The sequence below is a fragment of the Urocitellus parryii genome, chromosome 2 (assembly GCF_045843805.1).
Source record: "Urocitellus parryii isolate mUroPar1 chromosome 2, mUroPar1.hap1, whole genome shotgun sequence".
Taxonomy (NCBI): domain Eukaryota; kingdom Metazoa; phylum Chordata; class Mammalia; order Rodentia; family Sciuridae; genus Urocitellus; species Urocitellus parryii.
The window spans coordinates 45,786,021-45,808,750 of record NC_135532.1 but is presented as its reverse complement, the minus strand read 5'-3'; the positions used below and the strand labels follow the sequence as shown (position 1 = coordinate 45,808,750).

Here is a 22,730-nt window from a genome sequence, read left to right as displayed (position 1 = left end):
CTCAGACATAATCAATCAAATTAAAAATTCACTTGAAAGAATCACTATCAGATTAGATTCTGTTGACAATAGAACTTCAGGCCTTGAAAATAAGGTACATGGACTTGAGTACACAGAATGCAATTAAGGGGGGAAAATGATAGGACATGATTAGAATATACAAGAACTCTCGGACAACATTAAGAGTCCAAACCTGAGAATCACTGGGGTAGAAGAGAATATGAAGATACAAGCTAAAGGTATTAGGTACATTTTCAATGAGATAGTTGCAGAAAATTTCCTCAGCGTTAGAAAGGACACATGCACAGGAGGCATTCAGGACCCCAAACAGAGCTGACCAGAAGAGAAGTTCTTCAAGACACATCATAATCAAAATACCTAACATAGAAAATAAGGAAAGAATATTAAAAGCTGCAAGAGATAAACATCAGGTCACATTTAAAGGTAAACCAATAAGGTTAATTTCTGACACGGAGAAAGAAGAAAACAATTTCCAACCAAGAGTTCTATACCTAGTGTTTAGTAAGCTTTTTCATTGCTGTGACCAAAAGACACATTTAATGAAGGAACTTTCTCTCACTAATTATTTAGTTTTCTATATGCTCTCTGTGGACACAGAAAGATAAATAAAAATTATTTCCTCACAGTGATAAAAGGTAATTAAAGGGTTGCTTAATTTTCCACTGCCTTCAGGAAAAAAATCTCATGACCTTGATAATATGATACAAGATTGATCTTCCGCCTTTTCTCCAGCTTTCCTATACAGGCCTCCTAGTGTATCTAACCAAACTGAGCTGCTTTCTATGATTCCCAAACTCTCTATCATAATTTCAATTCCATTGCAATATATTTTACTTTTCTTCTCTCCTTTAAAAAAAATATATTCTTGTCTTGGGCACAGTACTGTCCAAAAAGACTTTTGCTAATTTCCTGCCAAGAAGTGTATATATGTATACACACACACACACACACACAGAGAGAGAGAGAGAGAGAGAGAGAGAGAGAGAGAGAGAGAGAGAGAGATGGCAGCTTCCTTGGAATCCAAGTAAGGAAAGGGGTAGACTTTAACTTCATCTCTTCCTTGTATGGTCTCACTCCTGCCCTATCCTAAGCTGTAGGAGTCTCCATTATAGTTCCTGCCTTTTGTATGGTAGGGGAGTGCTGCTGTCCAGGAGCACAAGGTAGAGGAGAAAGCCAAGATGCCTAGGCGGCCTCTGTACAGACTTTTAACTAATCTTCCAAATTCTTGTGCCACCCACACATCAATTTCTAGGGCTACCCAGTGCCTTCAAGTCCTAAAGCAAACGAAGGCAAAAAACTAAGCAAGAAGAGCGAAGAAACACAGCACCAAATTTGACTTGCTCTTTACTGTTCTCAGGACTCAGGCTCAATGCTGTATGTTTTGCTGTGTGTTTTTTAGTCTTCTAATTTGTCTTTAGAATAGGCTTAAACACTATAATCCTCTGCTGACAATTGTCCTATCATTGATTTCCTGCTTTCCTTCAAGTTGACAAGTTTAGGCAAAGGCCATTTTTTCAATTCCATTTTTGGGCTTGACAAAACTTTCTCCAAACAGGATTACAAACAAAGCTTTCATTTTAACACTAGGATAGATGATGAATTATATAACTCATTGGGTCATGATTTAATGTTGGGTATTTAAGTAACACTGTTTCATTTTCATTTGCTTTGTTTCCATGTAAGCATTAAAGTATTCTGTAGCCCAATATTACCTAAATCCTATGTTTCTAATTTTGATTGTTTACTGAGGATTCACTCTGTGTCAGGCATTTATCATACATTTTCTTATATTATTTTTACATTATGATTATAAAATGAGGTTTTGAGGGCTGGGGATGTGGCTCAAGTGGTAATGTGCTCTCCTGGCATGTGCGGGGCACTGGGTTCGATCCTCAGCACCACATAAAAATAAAATAAAGAAGAAACTAAAAAATAAATATTGAAAAATTCTCTTTTAAAAAAAGTAAAGAAAATGAGGTTTTGAAAGAATAATTCATTTGTCAAAGATCCCATACAATGTTCAAAAGGGATTTGAAACCTGGTATGACCACTCCGAATTTCATGCTCTTAAACAATATGCTATACTGCTTATGAATAAAAATCAGAATTATGTTTGTAAATATGATAAGAAAGTTTCTTTCTATAGTCACTGTGATGTGTTGACTATACATAGAATGCACCAAATAAGTTCAGCATTGTAAAAATTGTAGAGCCATTGAATATGAACCTATTCATGGCATTTGACACCTCAATTTAGAGTAGGTATATGCCTGAGTTAATTTACTTTCCTTATATATGGAAAATTGCCTTAAATATTTTTCCTAAGATTGCCTTTTTATTTATTTATCATATTGCTCAACAATATGTGCTGAGGATATGGTTACATTCAGCAGAATGATCTTAAAGCTTGTCATGAGAGAAGAGAGCTAAAATATTCCTGCTGATGATTTCAAGGTTAGGCCTTTCCTAGAGAGTCAAAGTTGATATTTCTATTTTTAACCTTAATTTAAAAGTCTATAAACCCCACAATTTTCTTAGTTTTTAGGGATGTCAGTTTCCTTGTATGGCCCAAAAGGTTAATGAAAATACAGTTTCCCTAAAATCACAAACTTGCTGATTGGCTTGTCTTAAGGAGGTGGTTACTGATTTTAGTTGTATTTGACAATTTCAGATAATCTTGTTATCAATGGAAGCATTACTTCTGGAAAGAATGCAGTATCAAGTGGCACGTTTTCTTTGTTCTGAAATACAATGGATATAAGAAAGGAGGCCCCTACCCAGGAGCATCATCTCACTGGAGGACAGACTTCTCTCCAATTCTTGGCTCAAACCAAGCTCCCAGTTCAAGAAGGGCCCTGCACACCTGCAACTGGTACAACTCTAGGCAACTACATTTCCCAGAGACAGCATGACACCATCTAGTCTGTGTTCTCAGTCCTCCCTTCCCTTTTCTTTTCTTTCACCTCTCTCTTCCTATTCACATTCCATTGCCTTGTATCTCAAAATCCTCGCTCTTAGGTAACTGTCATCATTCTCCTCAGGCAGTTGGTTGATAAAGACTTAATTAAGCCAGTGGCACGCTAGAGCCAAATTGTACCAGCTTGTGAGAGATAACTGCTCAATATTCAGGAATTTTACAAACAAACTTTCAACTTTTGGTAGCTAGTCATCAGCCTTGGAGGAAATGCTTATACCCAGGAAATTGGCATTGTTAACTCTCCCTACTGGCCTGTGAGGAGCTGGCTTATCTGCACACCACTGGATATTACACTGCCCAGGGGACTTGCAGTCTTAGTGGGTACTCTTGAAAACCTTAAAGATTCAAAACGAACTTCCATCTCTGAGATTTCTCTAATAGGGAATATTAGAACAGGGGTAAGTGATAAAAATAATAGGTAACATTGCCAAGGGTTACCACATAGGCACATCCCTAGAGCATCTTGGTAAAAGTCGGCTCTACAGATATATATCACTAGGAGATATGGCAGGAAAAGGTCAGAAAGGCAATGCCTTTTTGAGTCAAGACAGCTTCCCAAAGATATATGTACACGTAACCATTATATAAAACAATTCTGTAACACTGACTGGCTGAGACAGACTGTTTTCCAAGTTACTGACCAAAACAAAGATTGAAGCATGCTTTCAAGAGAGGACCATGCTTCTTGCACCACCACAAAGGATATACAAAGGATGTACAAAGTCTGTGCACTGAAAAACTAAATTTACTGAATGCCAATTAAGTAATCTAATGATTTCTAAAACGGAAAATAGGTCTTAATATTCTACTGAGATCTTCAAAAGTCAAAACTTCTGGACTAGTGCCTAACGAAAGGCCAACCTTTGTTACCTAAGTTGCATTGAACTGCACTGATTCATAGCCCCAGAATATTTTCTTTAAAAGAGGGAATGGATCAATGGTGCTTAATATAAATTAGTCATCTTTTCCATGTATTTCTTTCCATGATTCTCTAAGAATTGACTGTGTGCTAACTCTGTATCTGTCACTGTCATGGCTATACACAAGAACATTTAAGTTGTAGTCCCACATTGTGTTTTAGAAGATTCTGTGCATTTCAAAGATAGATGGTGAAGGAAGTACTACTGAAAGCCCTCATAGAGATTCTACCAGTAATAGACAGAGAAATCCCTTTCTGATTTGCTCACTATAATTAGAAAATGACATTTGAAAGTTATAACCTTTTACCTTTTTGGTCCCACAATAATAGTCATCAAAAGCCTTTGAAAGTATATGATTTTATTTCTAAGGAAAAATGTGATATAGCTTTATAGCATTCTTGAGAGGAACATAAATGTAACAAATTAAAAATACACTTTACAGGGAATATCATGAAATATAGCAAGGAAAATTTGGGTTTATAATTAACCCTTGTTTCTGAAAATATAGAGTCACATTTTAATAAAAAATGGATTTTAAATAATGGGTTCTAGGAACTGCAGTTGTAGCAACACTTGGATTTATTTTTATGCTTGTTTGCTATTGGAAAAACACATGTTTCTGTCAAATCACATCAAATTCATGAACATATTTTATATGCAGAGCTCAATAAATATTGTCTTGCAAGCTGTACTCATTTTAAAATATGATCAATAATGGAAAAGATTCCATGAGCTTCTGGAAAAAGGTAAATTCATTTCAGCTGTTTGGGGGTGAAATAGTGTCTAGATGTCTATTAGGTACATTTGATTTATAGTATTAAAGTCAGAAAAATCCTTATTAATTTTATACTTGGATGACCTGTCTGCTGGTGATAGAGGTTCTTGCAAACAACATTTAGTGGAATTTTGTTTTTTGATTCAATCCATTAATCTGTGTCTTTTAACTGAGGAGTTGGGGCCAGATGCAATCAGGGTTATTGTGAATATGGGTTTGTAATTTTCTGATATTTTGGTTTGTTTACTACATTTAATTCTGTCTTAATTTTCAGTTAGTTGGTTGCTCTTCTCATGGTCATCATCTATTTAGGAGCTTTGGGAGTTATTTTTTGGGTATATCTTTGTGCAGTTTATCTTTGAGTATTCCTTGTAGTGATCCTTCAGTGATCATAAATTCTTTTAGCTTATCCATGTCATATAAAGCAATTCTTTCTACATTGATTTGGAAAGAGCTTTGCTGGATTTAGAAATCTTGACTGACAAAATTTTTCTTTAAGAGCTTTCTTGAATATCTCATTCTGGGCCTTGTTCTTCTTTAGGATTTGAGTTCAGAAGCCAGAAGTTAGCCTTTGTGGCTTGTTCCTAAATGATACCTGATGGTTTTTTTTTTTTTTTTTTTTTTTTTTGCAGCTTTTAGTGCTCTTGCCTTCTTTTCTATGTTAGGTATTTTAATTCTGGTGTGTAAAAAAACCAAAAAGTTGGAACTGAGAGAAAATTTTTAAAAAAGAAATAAAAAGGAAGAAAAGATGATACATATTTATAGCTACCAGGTATTTTGTCTTCTATTTTTGATTTTTGTAAATTAAGAAAAAAGATAAATCAAAAGTTACCAGCCCCAGCTAGGTGAAATCGGAGAAGAGAAAAAAAGCAGATCATAAAACAAATACCTTTCCGACACCTGGAGCTTCCCAAACCACTAAGAACACTTTCATTAAAATTAATTGTATGAAAATTTATATTAAATTATGTAATGAATATTAATTAATAAGATTTATATTAAATTTTATTTAAATTCATTTCTTTACATTTTATTAATTTAAATAAAATTTAATAAATTTAAAATATAAATTATGTTATAATTTTATATAAATTAATTTTATTAAATTAAAAAGCAATACAAATAAAATTTTAAGTGCTACATCAAAAAATAAAGTTAAAGGTAATAAAACTATCATAAAATTAATTATTAAAATAAATTTAAATTAAAGGTAGTAATATTAATTTATATTTAATTATAATATAATTTATATTTAAAAATTTGTTTCATACTAAATTAATTTTAATAAAAATGTTCTTAATGGTTCTACAAACTACAGGTGTCAGAGAAGCAATTGCCACATAATCTGCTTTCTCTCCTCTCCGACTTTCACCCAGCTCAAGCTGGAAACTCTTGATTCATCTTTTATCTTAATTTACAAAAATAAAAAAAGATTAATTTTAAATACTCGTTTTGATAACCCAGAGAATCGTTTAGATAAACAGTCCAGATTTTAATGATACGTTCTTACAAATTAACTTTTCCATTGGAAATGATTGATGTATTAAGACTTTTGGTTTGACTCACACTTAACGAGTAGAAACCATTTTCCTTATGGACATATTTAACACCTAGAAAATTGAATTTAACCTGAAGTGGCTTTGTAGCCAATTGAAATAGTTAAATGGATAAGTTTTGATTAAAGAATTTTGATAAAGAGAATCTTAGAATTGAACCACTAAATTTCATATTTGGGCCCTCCAAGTGTAATTTTGTTTTAGTATTTGGACAATGTTGAATAAAAAGTCCTGATAAAGAACTATTAAGCCTAGTTGGTTCATCTGGTCTCAAGGGTATGTTGGGGACACTTTTGGATCTTCCCATTCAAAATAGCTATATTTAACACCTAGAAAATTGAATTTCACCTGAAGTGACTTTGTAGACAATTGAAATATTTAAATGGATACTAACAAATCATCCTTGTTCTCCTTCCATAGTGAAGGTCTGGAGGAGTTGCTGCTGGAGGTCAAGGACATCTTAGGTGTATGAAACTAGAGACATTCAAGCACAAAGAGCTTGTCTCTCCATGTCTTTCTGCTGGATAATTTGAGTGAGTTTCTCAACCTCCTCTTCAGACAGCTGATGGATCTTTTTGGTTAAAGATATATTCTTTGAATTATAAAGTTGAATGTCAAGTATTCGTTCTTTGATTCTTTTCACAAATTTTTCCATTTTGGCTTTACATATGGCATGGTTTTCATTCCCATTTTCTATATTAAGGCTTTTCTCTTTTGTTTCTGGAAAACTATCAGCATTCTCTGTTTGAATGTCCTGTCTCTCTTCATGCCCCTGGGCTTTTATTTGTTTGATGGTTTTCTGCAAATTCTTAATTTCCTTGTCTTTTTTAAAAATCAGTTGGGTATGTGCAGCCTTCATCTGCTCATACTGGTATTTAAATTTATCCATTTCCTCCTTCTGCTCCTGTGGAGACTGAAGTCGTTGCATTTGACTCTGGTTTTGATCTTCAATGATCTTTTGATGATGTGTAACTTCCTCTTCCAGAAGATTCTTGATGACATTCGGTTGAGATACCTCAGATTCTAGTTCTGTGATACTATCGAGGGTTTGAGGCGCAGCCACAGCTCCAACTCGATTCCGCTGTTCCCTAAGTCTTTCCAATTCTTCTTGCAGATGTCTGTTTTCTTCCTTTGTGGAGCTAAGACTTTTGTCTTTTGCCTCTATGGTCTGCCTTAAAGTTTCATTTTGTTTTAAGGCCTGAGAATACTTATCTAAATCCTTTTGCAGTTCTGAACTTTCTTGTTTGAGTTGGCCAATAAAAACTTCTTTCTCATTTATAAGTTGCATCAATTGCTTCTGTTCTTCTAAACAAGATGCCAATATTTCCTTAGTTTCTTTTTGATCAGTAACCATTTGCTCAATATTCTTCTTGAGTCCTGCTATTTCAAAGTCTTTCTCTTGACTGAGTTGCACTACACGCTCCTGTTCCAGCTGTAAGGCAGAGGTATTCCAATTACATACATTTGAGAGTTCCTGAATAGTCTGCCTGTAATTGTTTGCCTCTTCCAACAGTCTCTTTTTGGCCTGACACAGTTCTACTTGGATCTGTTCTTTCTCTCTTTTCAGAGTCTCCATAATAGTGTCTTTTTCTAGAGAAATTTGGTTGTTACCAGCAATAGATTCTTCCAACTGATGCCTTACATCTTCACATGCTGAAATCAACTTGTCATTTTCCATTTTCAGATCAAAAGCAACTTTCTTTAAATTTTCATTGAGCTGTTCTACTTCTGCAAGATTTTGCTTCAAGTTTGTAATTTCGACTTCCCCTTCTTTAAGCAAGTCATCCTTAAAATTAGAGTCTTCATTAACAGCATGTCTTAACTCGTTCCGAACTCTACATAGTTCCTCTTCCTTTTGGCTAATGTATTCCTTAAGTTCCAGGTTTTCCTGCTGGATGTTTAAACTACTTTTTTGTGACTGACCTAGCTGACCTACTAAATCTTTGACTTTAGCTTCAAGCTTCTGCTTGGTTAAATGCAAATCACTGAGGCTCAGTGCACTCTGAGTTAACTTTTCTTTCTGTACATGCAACTCGTTAGTTATGTCCATTTTATCCTCCTCAAGTTGATGAACTCTCTCTTTTTCATCATCCAGATCTTGTTTCAACTTCTTGATTAGACCATCTCCTTCATTTTGCTGTTTTGATAGGTCATCTATTATCCAATTCATGTGAGTTATGGCTTCCCGGTGTTCATTGTACAGATATTCTAACTCAGCTCTCAGCATTTGCTTTTCGTTAATACTCTCATACAGCTCTTGCTCCTTAGCCTCCAAGTTCAGTGTTAAGTCATGTATTTGTTCATTCAAATACATGTCTGTTGAAGCCACACTTCTAATGACTTCATATTCCCAGCTCAGTTTGCAAAGTGATATCTGAAGTTCTTCCTTTTCTTGACTCAATAAGGACTTCTCTTTTTCTAAAACCTGGACATGCATTTGAAGTTTCAGATTGTCTTCAGCAAGGCTGGTATCCTGTCTTAAACTCCTGAGTCTCATTCTTTCATTTTCAGCATCAAACAGGGCTTGTTGGAGTCTGAACACTTCTCCCACTGATGAACTCTGTGGAGAAATTGTTCCCTTTTCTGCAGCAGGATCACTCTGCTCCATCACAGAAGGTTTATTTGAAGCTGTGATGCTTCATCCTTTTTTTCCAGATCAGTAGAATACTTTTTAAGTCTTGTATTCTCTGATCTCAACCTTGATTCTGTGGTTTCAATTTTTTTTCCTCGACAACGAAGGGAACTGTCTTCCACAGCTTTGGAGACCTCCACAGGCGTATCTGTGGTGCAGCTGGAGACTTGGCCAGTGGGGGAAGCCAAGCTGCCTCCCACCTGACCCAAGGTCTGGCCCAAGCCGAAGCCTAGGCCTCTAAACCATGAAACATTGCTAGAGCTTCAGAGAGCCCTCAGCTCTGCTCCAAAAACCGCTCTATGACCATCCACCTTCTAGCTGAATGTCCTGGAGCGTTGCAGGGATCAATTATGACCAAAGCATTCAGAATTCTGGGGAGTGCAGGGTTCCTGTCACCTTGGCACTCTGCCTTAAAGGTAGAGGCCTGGCCTGGACTTTGACTAGAAACTTGCCACCAGGGGCTCAGTCACCCCCGTGGGGCCTCTGCTCCCTCCCTGGACTTTCAGCCCTCTGGTTGGGTGACTTCTCCCTCAGAGTTAGTGACTCCCCCAGCTCCAGCTGGTCCTGCCACCTCCATGCTGGCCGCCAGAACACCCCCATCTGAGACATTTTACCCTGTCTTGGAGGCCTGAAGTTGAAGTTCTGTCCTCAAGGACTCAAGTTTTCTATGAAATCTAATCTGTTGGTGATGGTTTCCAGTGGAATTTTCTTTCTTTCTTTCTTTCTTTCTTTCTTTCTTTCTTTCTTTCTTTCTTTCTTTCTTTCTTTCTTTCTTTCTTTCTTTAATATATGACAGTGGAATGCATTACAATTCTTATTACACACATAGAGCACCATTTTCAACATCTCTGGTTTTATACAATGTTTTTGCACACCAATTCATGTCTTCATACATGTACTTTGTATAATAATGATCATCGCATTCCACCATCATTTATAATCCCACGCCCCCTCCCTTCTTTTCCCACCCTCTCTGGCCAATCTAGAGTTCCTTTATTCCTCCCATGCTCCCTCTCCCTATCCCACTATGAATCAGCCTCCTTATATCAAAGGAAACATTTGGCATTTGTTTTTTGGGGGATTGGCTAACTTCACTTAGCATTATCTTCTCTAATTCCATCCATTTACCTGCAAATGCCATGATTTATTCTCCTTTATTGCTGAGTAATATTCCATTGTGTATATATGTCACATTTTTTAAAAATCCATTCATCCATTTAAGGGCATCTAGGTTGGTTCCACAGTTGAGCTATTGTGATGTGTGATTTGTGTCTTTCATTTCCATGAGTTCTGACTGGTTTCTTTTCAATATTTCTATTTCTTTATTGAAGTGGTCTTTTATCTCCAATATTAGCTTTCTTCATTCATTGCTTAGATCTTCTTTTAGTTTAACATTTTAATAATCATTTTTATAATCTTTGAAATTTCATCTACTTCCATATCTGTGGGATCCTTTGTTGGGAGATTCTGAATTTTGGAGGAGATTTCTTGGCCTATTTCCTCATGTTTTCAGAGGTCTTGGTTGGACTTGTGCATCAGTTAAATGGATTCTCCTTCGTCTTTTAAGTCCTCTTGTGGATAGTTGTCTTTTTTGCTTTATGAGTAGATATCTAAGAGTGCAACCTGAGGTGCCCCTCTGATTGTTCCTACTTGGGACCTGTTTTTTTTTGTTTGTTTGTTTGGGGGTTTTGTTTCCCCAATTCTCTGGCCTTGAAGTAATGTGAAGGATCATGTGTGGAGTGAGATTTGCTGTTACTAACTTGGCAGAGTTGTGAGTATTGCTCCACAGCAAGATCTTGACTCTGTGAACTTGAAATGTTCCAATCATTTTCCAGATCCTCTTACAGGAAGTGGGAGCCAGGAATAGCACTACTGTTAGCAACAGATATACAGTGTCTGCTGTCCACTTTGACATCTATAGCGATAATTGCCACCTATATAGGAATGTTGAGGTGAGCATCAGTACCATCAATACCAAAAATAAAAAATCATGAACTCAATCAAGAATTAAACAGCAGGTATCTACTATGTCGTGTATTCTATCAATAATCACAACAACATGAATGGGGTATGAGTTACATTAACTATCTAATTCTATTAGACAGTTAAACTTTCTTAAGTAAAGAGAAAATAGGGTAGGAAGGCAAGAAAAGTTTGAAATATGTTAAGTAAACAAAAGAGAGTCAGGAGATAGGTAGCTGATGTTGCCTATAAAGAAGGAATTACAAAAAAAGATAACTAAAAGTAATTAAAAGACAAAAGAGGAGAGAAAACATGAAAATTTGGTATTGGGGTGGAGAGAAACTAAAGAAGTGGGATTAAGGACATAAACCAATATAGAAACAAACAAGCAAATGTAAGATCAAAACAGTTCAAACCTATATATAATTATATCCCACCTAGGTCAAAACAAGGCTAAATCATAAACAGATGCAAAAGAAAGCAATTAAATGAAAGTAAAATTACATAAATATATATTTTTTCTAACCTATCCACACAGTGAGGATACACACACACACACACACACACACACATACACACCTCAAAAATTGCCGAATAAAAAGAAATAACAAATAAATAAAATATAATAATTAGCCAACCACAGGAATATGGTTTATTTATCCCAGGTTATTAAGGAAAATGTGTATTATATGGTATAAACTATGTAATTTCTAATACACACATCACAATTTAGGCAAATATGTTCAAGAACTCTAAACTCTGAAAGTTCATGCATTCTTTGAATCTGAATTTAAAATATAGCACTCTTCATTAGGGTAGGCACTAGATTGACACAAATAAAATATGAAAGTCAAGTATAAATACATATGGAAAAAGAATTTATAAAAATACATATAACCAATAGTATGAACCCATTGAATGAGTTAAGAGAAAAAATAGATTATGAAACATCATAAATAATATATCTAATTATGTTTTTGACAAAGTAGCCATGTTTCAGTTTCAAGGAGCTGGAAATATTTAGCCATGACCAAATCAAGCACTGTTTTCTCTGGGCTGATTATTCCCAGTTCTTCTCTCATAACTTATGTGGCTTCAGTTCAAGCACTTTCACCATCCTACTCACATCTCTTTGGATATATTCTGCCTTAACATAATCCTATAGAAGATGAATAATAAAAAATGATAGTTGAAGAATAGCCCAATTGGCTACTTACAGAAGAGGCCCATTCTGTTTTGTAATGGGGATGCCGCTTTGTAATAATGCAGCCTGAATTGAGAAGTTATTTGTACTGTAGTCATATTGTATTGCTCACTCATATTAAACTCATTCTACTAATCTGAAAGATCACATTGGCATACACAGGTACACTCCAGCATATGCTGGAACATGGAACTCTTACTGCCATTTCATAACATATTCCTTACTTGCTCATCCTGGACCTTATGGAATAGTGAATAGAATATGACACTGAGGGGCTGGGGATGTGGCTCAAGCGGTAGCGCGCTCCCCTGACATGCGTGCGGCCTGGGTTCGATCCTCAGCACCACATACCAACAAAGATGTTGTGTCTGCCGAGAACTAAAAAAAATAAATATTAAAAAAAATTCTCTCTCTCTCTCTCCTCTCTCACTCTCTCTTAAAAAAAAAGAATATGACACTGAGAATAAAATTTGGTTTAGGATAGTGAATATTTTAACTTGAAACTAAATATGTTCTACATGGGAAAATAAATTTTGAGGATATTTTCATTATCATGTATGTTCTTTCTACAACATCTTCAAAAACAGAGAGTATATTCTTCAAAAAGACAAATTATACTTAGGTGACTGAGTCAGTAGGAGTCAGTAGGAGTAAAAAGGAAAATGGAAATGGGAATGTAGCTTACTAGTAGAGCATTCTTGGGTTCTATCATTAGTACCACAAACCACCATCAGCACAACAACAAAAAACAACGGAAGAAAAAAGCATAATTCTAAGAGTTTGTATTCATTGAGACTTTACAGTGAGTCACAGTAACACTGTGAAGTAGATCATAAATGTATTTGAGATTATTTATATTACTTAGATTAATAAATAATTTAGATTATTTTAGGAACTGATTACTTGCTGTGATTCTGACATAAAGAATTTTTTAAATTTATTTTTTATTTTTTTAATTTGTTCTAAGTAGTTATACATGACAGTAGAATGCATTTTGAACATCACACATAAGTGGAGTATAACTTCTCATTCTTCTGGTTGTACATTATGTAGAATTATACAAGACATGTAATCATATATGCACATATGGTAATAATGTCTGATTGATTCTACTATCCTTCCTACCTCACCTCACTCACCTCTATTCAATCCAAAGTTCCTCTGTGCTTCCCTACCCTACTCCCTTATTGTGGGTTAGCATCCACATATCAGAAAACATTCAGCTTTTTGTTCCTTGGAATTGGCTTATTTCACTTACTATGATATGGTCCAGCTCCATCTATTTACTAGCAAATTCCATAATTTCATTTTTGTTTAAGGCTGAATAAACAAGATTTTATTCTTAAATATATACCACATTTTCTTTATCCATTCATCTACTGAAGGACATCTAGTTTGTTTCCACAATTTAGCTATTGTGAATTGTGCTGCTATAAAATTGATGTGGCTGTATCCCTGTAGTATGCTGATTTTAAGTCCTTTGGGTATAGACCAAGGAGAGGGATAGCTGGGGCAAATGGTGGTTTCATTCTCAATTTTTCAAAAACCTCCATACTGTTTTTCATATTCGCTGCAGCAATTTGCAGTCCTGCCAGCAATATATTAGTGTACCTTTTTCCCCACAACCTCAACAACACTTATTATTGTTTGTATGCAAAATAGTTGACATTCTGACTGGAGTGAGATGAAGTCATAGAGTGGTTTTGATTTGCATTTCTCTAATTGTTGGTGATGATGAACATTTTTTCATATATTTGTTGATTGATAGTATATCATTTTCTGAGAAGTGTCTCTTCGGGTCCTTGGCCTATTTGTTGATCAGGTTATTTGTTTTTTTGGTGTTTAGCTTTTTGAGTTCTTTACATACCCTAGAGATTACTGTTCTATCTGATGTTTGAAGGGTAAAGATTTGCTTCCAAGATGTAGGCTGTCTATTCATCTTACAGATTGTTGTTTTTTTTTTTTTCTGAGAAGAAATTTTAGTTTGAGTCCATCCCATTTATTGATACATGATTTTAATTCTTGTGCTATAGGAGTCTTATTAAGAAGTTGGGGCCTAATCCCACATGATAAAGATTAGGGCCTATTGATAGAGGGGGGGGGCATTATTTCATTTTGTTGCATATGGATTTCCAGTTTTCCTAGCACCATTTGTTGAAGAGGCTACCTTTTCTCCAGTGCATGTCCTTGGCACCTTTTTATAAGAAAGGAAAGCTCATAGAAGATGTAGACATGTTCATTATTACACAACTAATCATTGGTTGGAAAATAATCAAAGCTCTGTCTGTCTCACCCAATCCTGTATTTCTTTCTTCCTGTCTGTTTTTGTTATTGAAATGCAGAATATAAAGGTCCAAAGAGGCCACAGATTCATCAAAGTGATTTATTTTTCTATACCACCTAGAGAATAGTAGATAGGAAAGAAGGAAAGAGGAAAGGAAGGAAGGAAGGAAGGAAGGAAGGAAGGGAGAGAGGGAGGGAGGGAGGGAGGGAAAGGAAACAGTCTTGGACATTAGTTTTCCCACCACTGGAGGATTAGTGTTTGGGGCCATGGTGTGGGGAAAGTATGCAGTTGGAGACTTGGATGTATGTTTGTGGGCAAAAGCCTGGGGAGCCAGCTGCCTCCTGCAGCCCCTGCCATGGGGGCTACACTACCCCTTGCTTCTGGAGCCATGATAGTCTAAACACCAAGAGAATTCACCATTGTGAGGAAACGGCTAAAACAATGTTGTTGCCAGAGAGAGCACTTTTTTTCATTGATTTTTTTTAAAAATGACAGCGGAAAGCTTTATAATTCTCATTACATGTGTACAGCACAATTTTTCATATCTCTGGTTGTATATAAAGTATGTTGACACCAATTCATGTCTTTATACATGTAATTTGGATGATGATGTCTATCACATTCCACCATCCTTGCTAATCCCCTTCCTCCTCCTTTACCCTCCCACCCTTCTGCCTTATCTAGAATTCACCAATTCCTCTCACGCTCCCCCTCCCTACCTCACAATGAGTCAGCCTCCTTATATCAGAGAAAACATTTGGCAGTTGATTTTTTGGGATTGGCTAACTTCACTTAGCATTATCTTCTCCAATGCCATGCATTTACCTGCAAATGCCATGATTTTATTCTCTTTTATTGCTGAGTAAAATTCCATTGTGTGTATATGGCACTTTTTTTTTATCCATTTATCCACTGAGGGGCATCTAGGTTGCCTCCACAGTTTAGCTATTGTGAATTGTGCTGACATAAACATTGATGTGGCTTTGTCCCTGTAGTATGCTGATTTTAAGTCTTTTGGCTTTAAATCAAGCAGAAAGAGACCTGGGTCAAATGGTGGTTCCATTTCCAGATTTCCAAGGAATCTCCATACTGCTTTCCAAATTGACTGCACCAATTTGCAGTCCCACCAGCAATGTATGAGTGTACCTTTTCCCCCACATTCTCGACAACTCTTGTTGTTGTTTGTCTTCATAATAACTGCTATTCTGACTGGAGTGAGATGATATCTTAGAGTAGTTTTGATTTGCATTTCTTTAATTGCGAGAGATGATGAACATTTTTTCATGTATTTGTTGATTGATAGTATATCCTCTTCTGAGAAGCGTCTCTTCAGGTCCTTGACCCATTTGTTGATTGGGTTATTTGTTTATTTGCTGTTTAGCTTTTTGTGTTCTTTATATATCTTAGAGATTAGTGCTCTATCTGATGTGTGGGGGGTAAAAATTTGCTCCCAGGGTGTAGGCTGTCTATTCGTCTTAATAGATTGTTTCTTTTGCTGAGAGAAAAATTTTTAGTTTGATTCCATCCCATTAGTTGATTCTTGGTTTTAATTCTTGTGCTATAGGAGTTTTATTAAGGAAGTTGGGGCCTAATCCCACATGATGCAGATTAGGGACTACTTTTTCTTGCATTAGACATAGAATCTCTGGTTTAATACCTGGATCATGATCCACTTTGAGTTGAGTTTTATGCATGGTGAGAGATAGAGGTTTCATCTCATTTTTTTTTTTTTTTGCATATGGATTTCCAGTTTTCCCAGCACCATTAGTTGAAGATGCTATTTTTTCTCCAATGCTGTTTTTAGCCACTTTGTCTAATATAAGATAATTGTTGTTTGGGGGGTTAGTCTCTGTGTCCTCTATTCTATATCATTGGTTTACCAGTCTGTTTTGGTGTTGTTTTTGTTACTATTGCTCTGTAGTATAGTTTCAGGTCTGGTATAGTGATGCCACCTGCTTCACTCTTCCTGCTAAGAATTGCTTTAGATATTCGGGGTCTCTTATTTTTCCAGATGAATTTCATGATTGCTTTTTCTATTTCTATGAGGAATGCCATTGGATTTTGATCAGAATTGCATTAAATCTGTATAGTGTTTTTGGTAGTATGGTCATTTTGATAATATTAATTCTGCCTATCCAAGAGCAAGGTAGATCTTTCCATCTTCTAAGGTCTTCTTTAAGTTCTTTCTTTAAGGTTCTGTAGTCTTCATTATATAGATCTTTCATCTCTTTTGGTAAGTTGATTCCCATGTATCTGCACCAATGTAGACTATAAGATTATAGTGCTAAACACATAAATATTAGCATATTAAAACTTATGGAAGGTCCTAGGCCTTCAGTGAAATTGACTCTATTTTACTCCAATCTCAGATTATACTTTAATAAAACAAAGGAAAAGTTATATTAGTTAAGCTCCTTTTCAGGTTTATTATGTGCATTTACCAATTATATGAAAAAAAAGATGCCAACTTGATACCAAAAGCCAAGTGAACCTAAGGTTAATTTTTATCTATAACTTCCACATGGAAATCCACATAGGAATATAGTTATATTTTAAATCTAAACATCGACCTATGCATCTATATATTTATACATACAGACATCGAAGGACACATCAGATGTCTGCTGATTTACAGACAGTAAGGTCTGTAATATTCTATTGGAAATAACACTCTTTGAAGCCATCACTTCTTTCACTCAATTGCTGGGACCAGTTTTTTCAAAACATACTTTAAAAGATGGTATGAAGAATGTGGAAAATACAAGTGTCAAGTTTAGACATGAGGTGTCCCCCAAAAGCTCATGTATAAGACAATGCAAGAACCACCAGAGTGAAATGATTAGATTATGAGAGTTATAACCTGATCAGTGGATTAATCAACTGATGTGAATTAACTAGGTGGTCACTAAAAGCAAGTATGGTGTTGCTGGAAGACAGAGGTCACTGGGGGCATGTCTTTGGGGTTTAGATTTTGTCCCTGGCGAGTGGAGCTTTCTTCTCTGCTTCTTTGTTGCCATGTCCTAAGCTGCTTTCCTCTGTCATGCCCTTTGGCCATGATGTTCTGCCTCACCTTGAGCCCAAAGCTATGTAGTCAGCCAACCACAGACTGAACCTCTGAAACCGGGATCCAAAATAAACTTTCCCTCCTATATGTTGTTCTTGTCAGGTCTTTTGGTCACCACAATGGAAAAGGTGACTAAAACAATAAGGAAGGAAACTTTGGTAAAACAGCTACTTCTAAATTCAAACTGAAAACTCAAGGAAGGCCAAAGTCTGGAAGGGTGTTTTATGGATACAGCAGTGGGCTTACATGGAGAGCCAGGCTAGTGGAATAGGTTCTGCTCAGGTTCAAGGTCCACTACAGGATTTTCTCATCTATCCTGTTTGGCTTCTGCATGAACCTAAATAAACACATTCTTTATTTAGAGGGGTATGTTCACCATATGGTTTGGGCCCAGCTTTTGGTTTCAGGGAAGAACCAAGTGTTGAAATTGGCTGTGGACATGGTGGTCTTCACAGCCTTTGAGGCACAGTGTTTGCTCAGGGAGAGGAGCTGGCTGCAGGGAGGAGGCATTTGCCTCTGCTGCTGAATTTTAATGAATGGAATCTATCAACAGAGTCAGGACACTGCAAGGCCTACCAGGTTCCAGGCCCCTCCTGGGCTGAGGTGAAACTGGGGATAGGAGTCTGACACAGAACTTCCCATACATACTATTAAATAAACCCAATGCCACAGCTTGTCCTCAGGAGGCCATTTCTCCTAGATACCAAGGATTGCAAGCTATTCTCAGCCTGCTCTGTCCTGCCTTATTGTCAGATGCTACTGAGAAATAAAGGACACCTTCTTTTGCAGCATTATAGAAATAATGTGCAACAAGTTGCTACCATAATTAGCAAACAAATGTCACATGTTATAAATTGTAAATACACAAATTCCGAATTGCATTTTGTCCTTAAAATGAAGATCAAAGCCTGCAGAAAGCAGATTTCCTTCAGCCCCAAGATACTACAGCCCAGACTACACCACAGAGCAGGCTCTACTTCTGGTCTGATCTAATTGTGCATGGGTGGATGGGTGGGAGCACAGGTAGCAGTGGTAACTCATTCAATCTTATTCCTCCTAGGGTGTCTCTGAGTCCACTTGATTTATTTCACTGGCAGAAAGCATGTTTTTTCTTTTTTCTTTTTTTTTGAGAGAGAGAGAGAGAGAGAGAGAGAGAGAGAGAATTTTATTTTTTAATATTTATTTTTTTAGTTCTCGGCGGACACAACATCTTTGTTGGTATGTGGTGCTGAGGATCGAACCCGGGCCGCACGCACGCCAGGCGAGCGCGCTACCAGTTGAGCCACATCCCCAGCCCAGAGCCCCAGAGCATGTTTTTTCATCTGTTTGCATCACTGAACCAACTGTGAAAAGGGAGAGAACAAAATGGATTCTATTCCTAGTGAATTATTAAAGCAAGTTGTCAGCAACTATAAATCCTGATAATAGGTGACAGCCTCAGAAGCAGAGGGATACAACCCAGTCTGTAGAACTCGGTGGAAAAAAGAAAGAAAATCAGTTCCTCTATGAAAAACAGAAGAAATTTCTGTTTAGATTTTGAATGTGGATTTTGATCTTCACAGTCAACCCTGATCAAAAGTGAACAATAAATCCTTTTGAAAAATGGTTGGATGAAGTTTTACACCATTCCCTTTGCTCTTGTTCATTAACATCTTATGTGGTTGAGCTTAGAATCATCAAAAGTGATTTAAATGATGTTGCACAGGAAAATTTTATGGATTCTTAATGCAGATATGACCTACGCCTTCTGCAAAAGGTATATAAAAAAAAGAGCATACAAAATAAAACAAACTTGCTACTTCCACATGAAACTGAAATAAGTATACTGAATGCTGGACTATTAGCATGAGTTCATGTGCTCATATTCCTGTTGCTAGTTTTAATTCATTATCTATTCATTTGGGAAGTCCTTGCTGGGGTCTCACAGTAACTTGCTCTCTATTCTTTTTTAAGCAAATACTTTTGGGATAGTATTTTGAATTTCTAGCCAGCATGAAGATAAGAAAAAAAAAATGACTTTACAATTCTGTTAACCAAATTTTTCTTTTCTGTTAGTTTAGGAGTTTACTTTCATTCATCCTAAATTACTAAATGCCAGGGAGTAGCTAAATATTAATAAAGCATTTTGACTTAAGAAACATCATGAACCCCACAGACTCCCTAATTCTGAATGAACATGAGGGCCAATGTAGAGAGAGCAGAACACCCGTGCCAGGTATGGTGGTGTTTAGCCTGAGAGGGAAGGGGATCTTCCCCTCTCAGAACCTCAGAGTCCCTGCATTTTTGTGATCCTAAGAGTGAATGCCTGCTTACCTGTTGCACGCTTAGGCTCCTTACTTGCCCATTCTAGTCCTGGCCCTGCCTCAATGCTGCTACTTTGGTGAGCTACATGACTCCAGAGACATATAGGACATGGCCCTTTCTTCTCTCCTAGTATAAGACTAGTGAGAATTTAAATAGCTTCCCTTGACTCCAGCCCCAAAGCCCAGCCATAAGTATACTTTTCAAAGAGGCTGCCCCACACTGGGGACAAGGAGACACTATTGCACAAAGAGCACTCACAGAGTCATTTATGAATGCTAACATTGCACATTTTTGCTCAATATTAAATACTTCTTTTGTTCCCATCCTATGCTTTGTCCATGACTTTTGCTGTGACTTTTGACTATGGCTTCTTCTAGGCTTCTATCACCTGGGTTCTACCTTTTCTCAATAATAGGACTTTCCACACTCACCATCAGCTGGGTTCTTGATCTGTTTGTTGTATGCATTCCCTTCATGTTTTCTTCTTTCCCCCCAAGGTTGTGGGCTGAGGTCCTGGTTTCATTTCATAACCCATGGTGGTTGCTGAGAGTGTGTCATAGAAGGGAGAGAGGAGCCCAGAAAGACTTGCTTCCTAATGTTTTTTCCCTATCAGGAAAAAAGACTAAAGAATACATACTTTGCTCTTTTGGACTGCATAGGTGTGTTACAAAGATCAACACTGATGAAGTCTGTGTGGATTAATGTGAAAAGTAGCCATGTAGAAGATTGCCAAGTTATCGCCTTGGTAACATCTCCACATTAGGAAGAAACCTATAACACAAGCTGCAATTATAAAGCAGGAGGCTGGTTTTGTTTTTAGCAAACTGTATTTTTAGGTGTCTCCTGTCCCCTTCAAATGAGCCAGTTATTTCATTTATTTCAGTAATGAATTCCTGCCCAAAAATTGTTTGGAATGACCTTTTGGTATTTCCTTTAGGCTGGTGGCACATCTTCCCCTGCAAATATCCTGAATGGGAAAATACTTTTGATGTATTGGGAGGCTCTAAATTTAAACCACCAAGTCTTATGAGGAAAGATAGCCATTAGTCTAGGAAATTCTGGAGATAAAGAGACAAAGAAAATTTGGTTATAGATTATATCTATAACTATTATATCTGATCCTAAAACAGGAAGGTGAAAATGCGGGTTTACTTACACATATATGAACAGGGTTGTGGGACAGGTGTGAATAAGAGAATAAAAAGGGAAAGAACATCCTAGGTATTCTAATTTGTTGGTGAAGTAGTGACTTACCTGTCACAGAAAAAAGAAAGCAGGGCTGGGGATGTGGCGCAAAGGGTAGCGCACTCGCCTGGCATGCATGAGGCCCAGGTTGGATCCTCAGCACCACATACAAACAAAGATGTTGTGTCCGCTGAAAACTAAAAAATAAATACTAAAATTCTCTCTCTCTCTCTCTCTCTCTCTCTCTCTCTTTAAAAAAAAAAGAAAAGAAATTCGTAAAACAAGAAAAAAAGAAAAAAGAAAGCAAATGAACAGGCTGTGTGTGCTACAACACCTCCCCTACCAGCTTCAGCCTTGATTGGACACTTTCTCAAACACAGATAATGCTGCCAGCTGGAAGGCAAAAGGTCCCATGGGACACACCTCGGGAATGCCTTTCCTCCACCCAGGATCTGCACAGCATTGTCACCATCTCTCATCTCAGCTGCTGTAGAAGGCCAGCCAACAGGGCTGGGTGCAGACTTCTCAAGGGTTTCCATTTGACTTTTGAGGAAAAGCTTCCTTTGCCAATTGGCCAATTTGCTCCTGAGCTGCAAGATATCTCCCTCCCTATCCAAACACTTTTCCTTCTCCCTATTTCCACTATTCTCTCCCTCTGACCTCCTCCTACCTCTAAAAAGATGAGCTTTTTTTTCTTTGTTTGATTGTTTTACTTCAAACAGGATGCTGCTCCTTAGGGGCCTTCCAAATACAGTATTTCTTGAAGAAGCTGGATGATTTACAGATCAATGGATCCCCAACAGATACTTTGGGATACTTGTCAAAAAGCCTAAGGGAAGGATGAGCAGTTTTGCTAGCCACAGAAATGAGAATCTGTAAGTGAAGAGCAACCAACCCCTCTCCCACTCCTCTTAAGAAATCTAGTTATTGCTTTCTTTCCCTTTGTCAGACAATTTCATTTTAAGGTGCCTACAAAAGAGACAGGAACATTCTTGCTTTGTGAATTCTGGCATTTCTTTAATCAATACTGTGTACCATTCCTGGCCAACATTAATGATGGTCTGAATTCTCAGGGTTTGCTATATTCCCTGCATCCCAGAAAGGCTATCTGTCAGATTTTTCTGAGGACCACTTGAGGATAACTCAGGATATAGAAGAATAGCCCGTGATGCTGCTCCTAATTCTCAGTAGCACTATCCATCTTCTCACCCTGTAATTTGCATGTCTACCTTCCCAACTTGCCAGTATGCTGATTTGTCACATTTTAGAAACTACTTTAATGTAAGTCAGAGTAGACTAAGGTTCCATATTCATTGCTTTTAGTTTTTTTTTCTATCTTAATTCCTGTTGTAGATTACAGATTATAGAGTAGAATAGTATGGTTTATTGCCTCAATATAACTCAGTTTAATTATCACTAGGAAATCTTTGCTAAAGGTAGACAGAATAGCTGCAAGGTTATATTAAAAGTTAAAACATAGATCACATTCTAAATGGGTAGATCATCCAAATACAACAGGAATTTAACACAGGATGGAGTGATACAAGTGTCATAGAAAACAAAAAATATTCACTTACTACTACAGTGTTCTATGTATTGTACCAGTAATGGAATCCTAATGTGAAAATAGGTTAAAAAAAACATGAAGAAGGAAAAGTGTTCTATCAAACACTCCTGACAAAAGATAAGCCTAAACCTGAATTCTGAGGTTTATGCTCTTCTGGCTATACTGGAATGCTCTGAATAATATTATGTCAATCAGGTTTTAGGGTATAAGTGTAGAGAAGTATTGCAATATGAGACAGAATCAGTGTCACTCCAGGTGGATTGGGCTGGCAAAGAAAAA

General features: G+C 36.8%; 1 pseudogene; it reads right to left on the bottom strand.

Moving 5' to 3' along the window:
- Positions 1-8,856: 8,856 nt before the first annotated feature.
- Positions 8,857-22,730, bottom strand: part of LOC144253357 (purine nucleoside phosphorylase LACC1-like) — a 57,728-nt pseudogene continuing 43,854 nt past the window's right edge.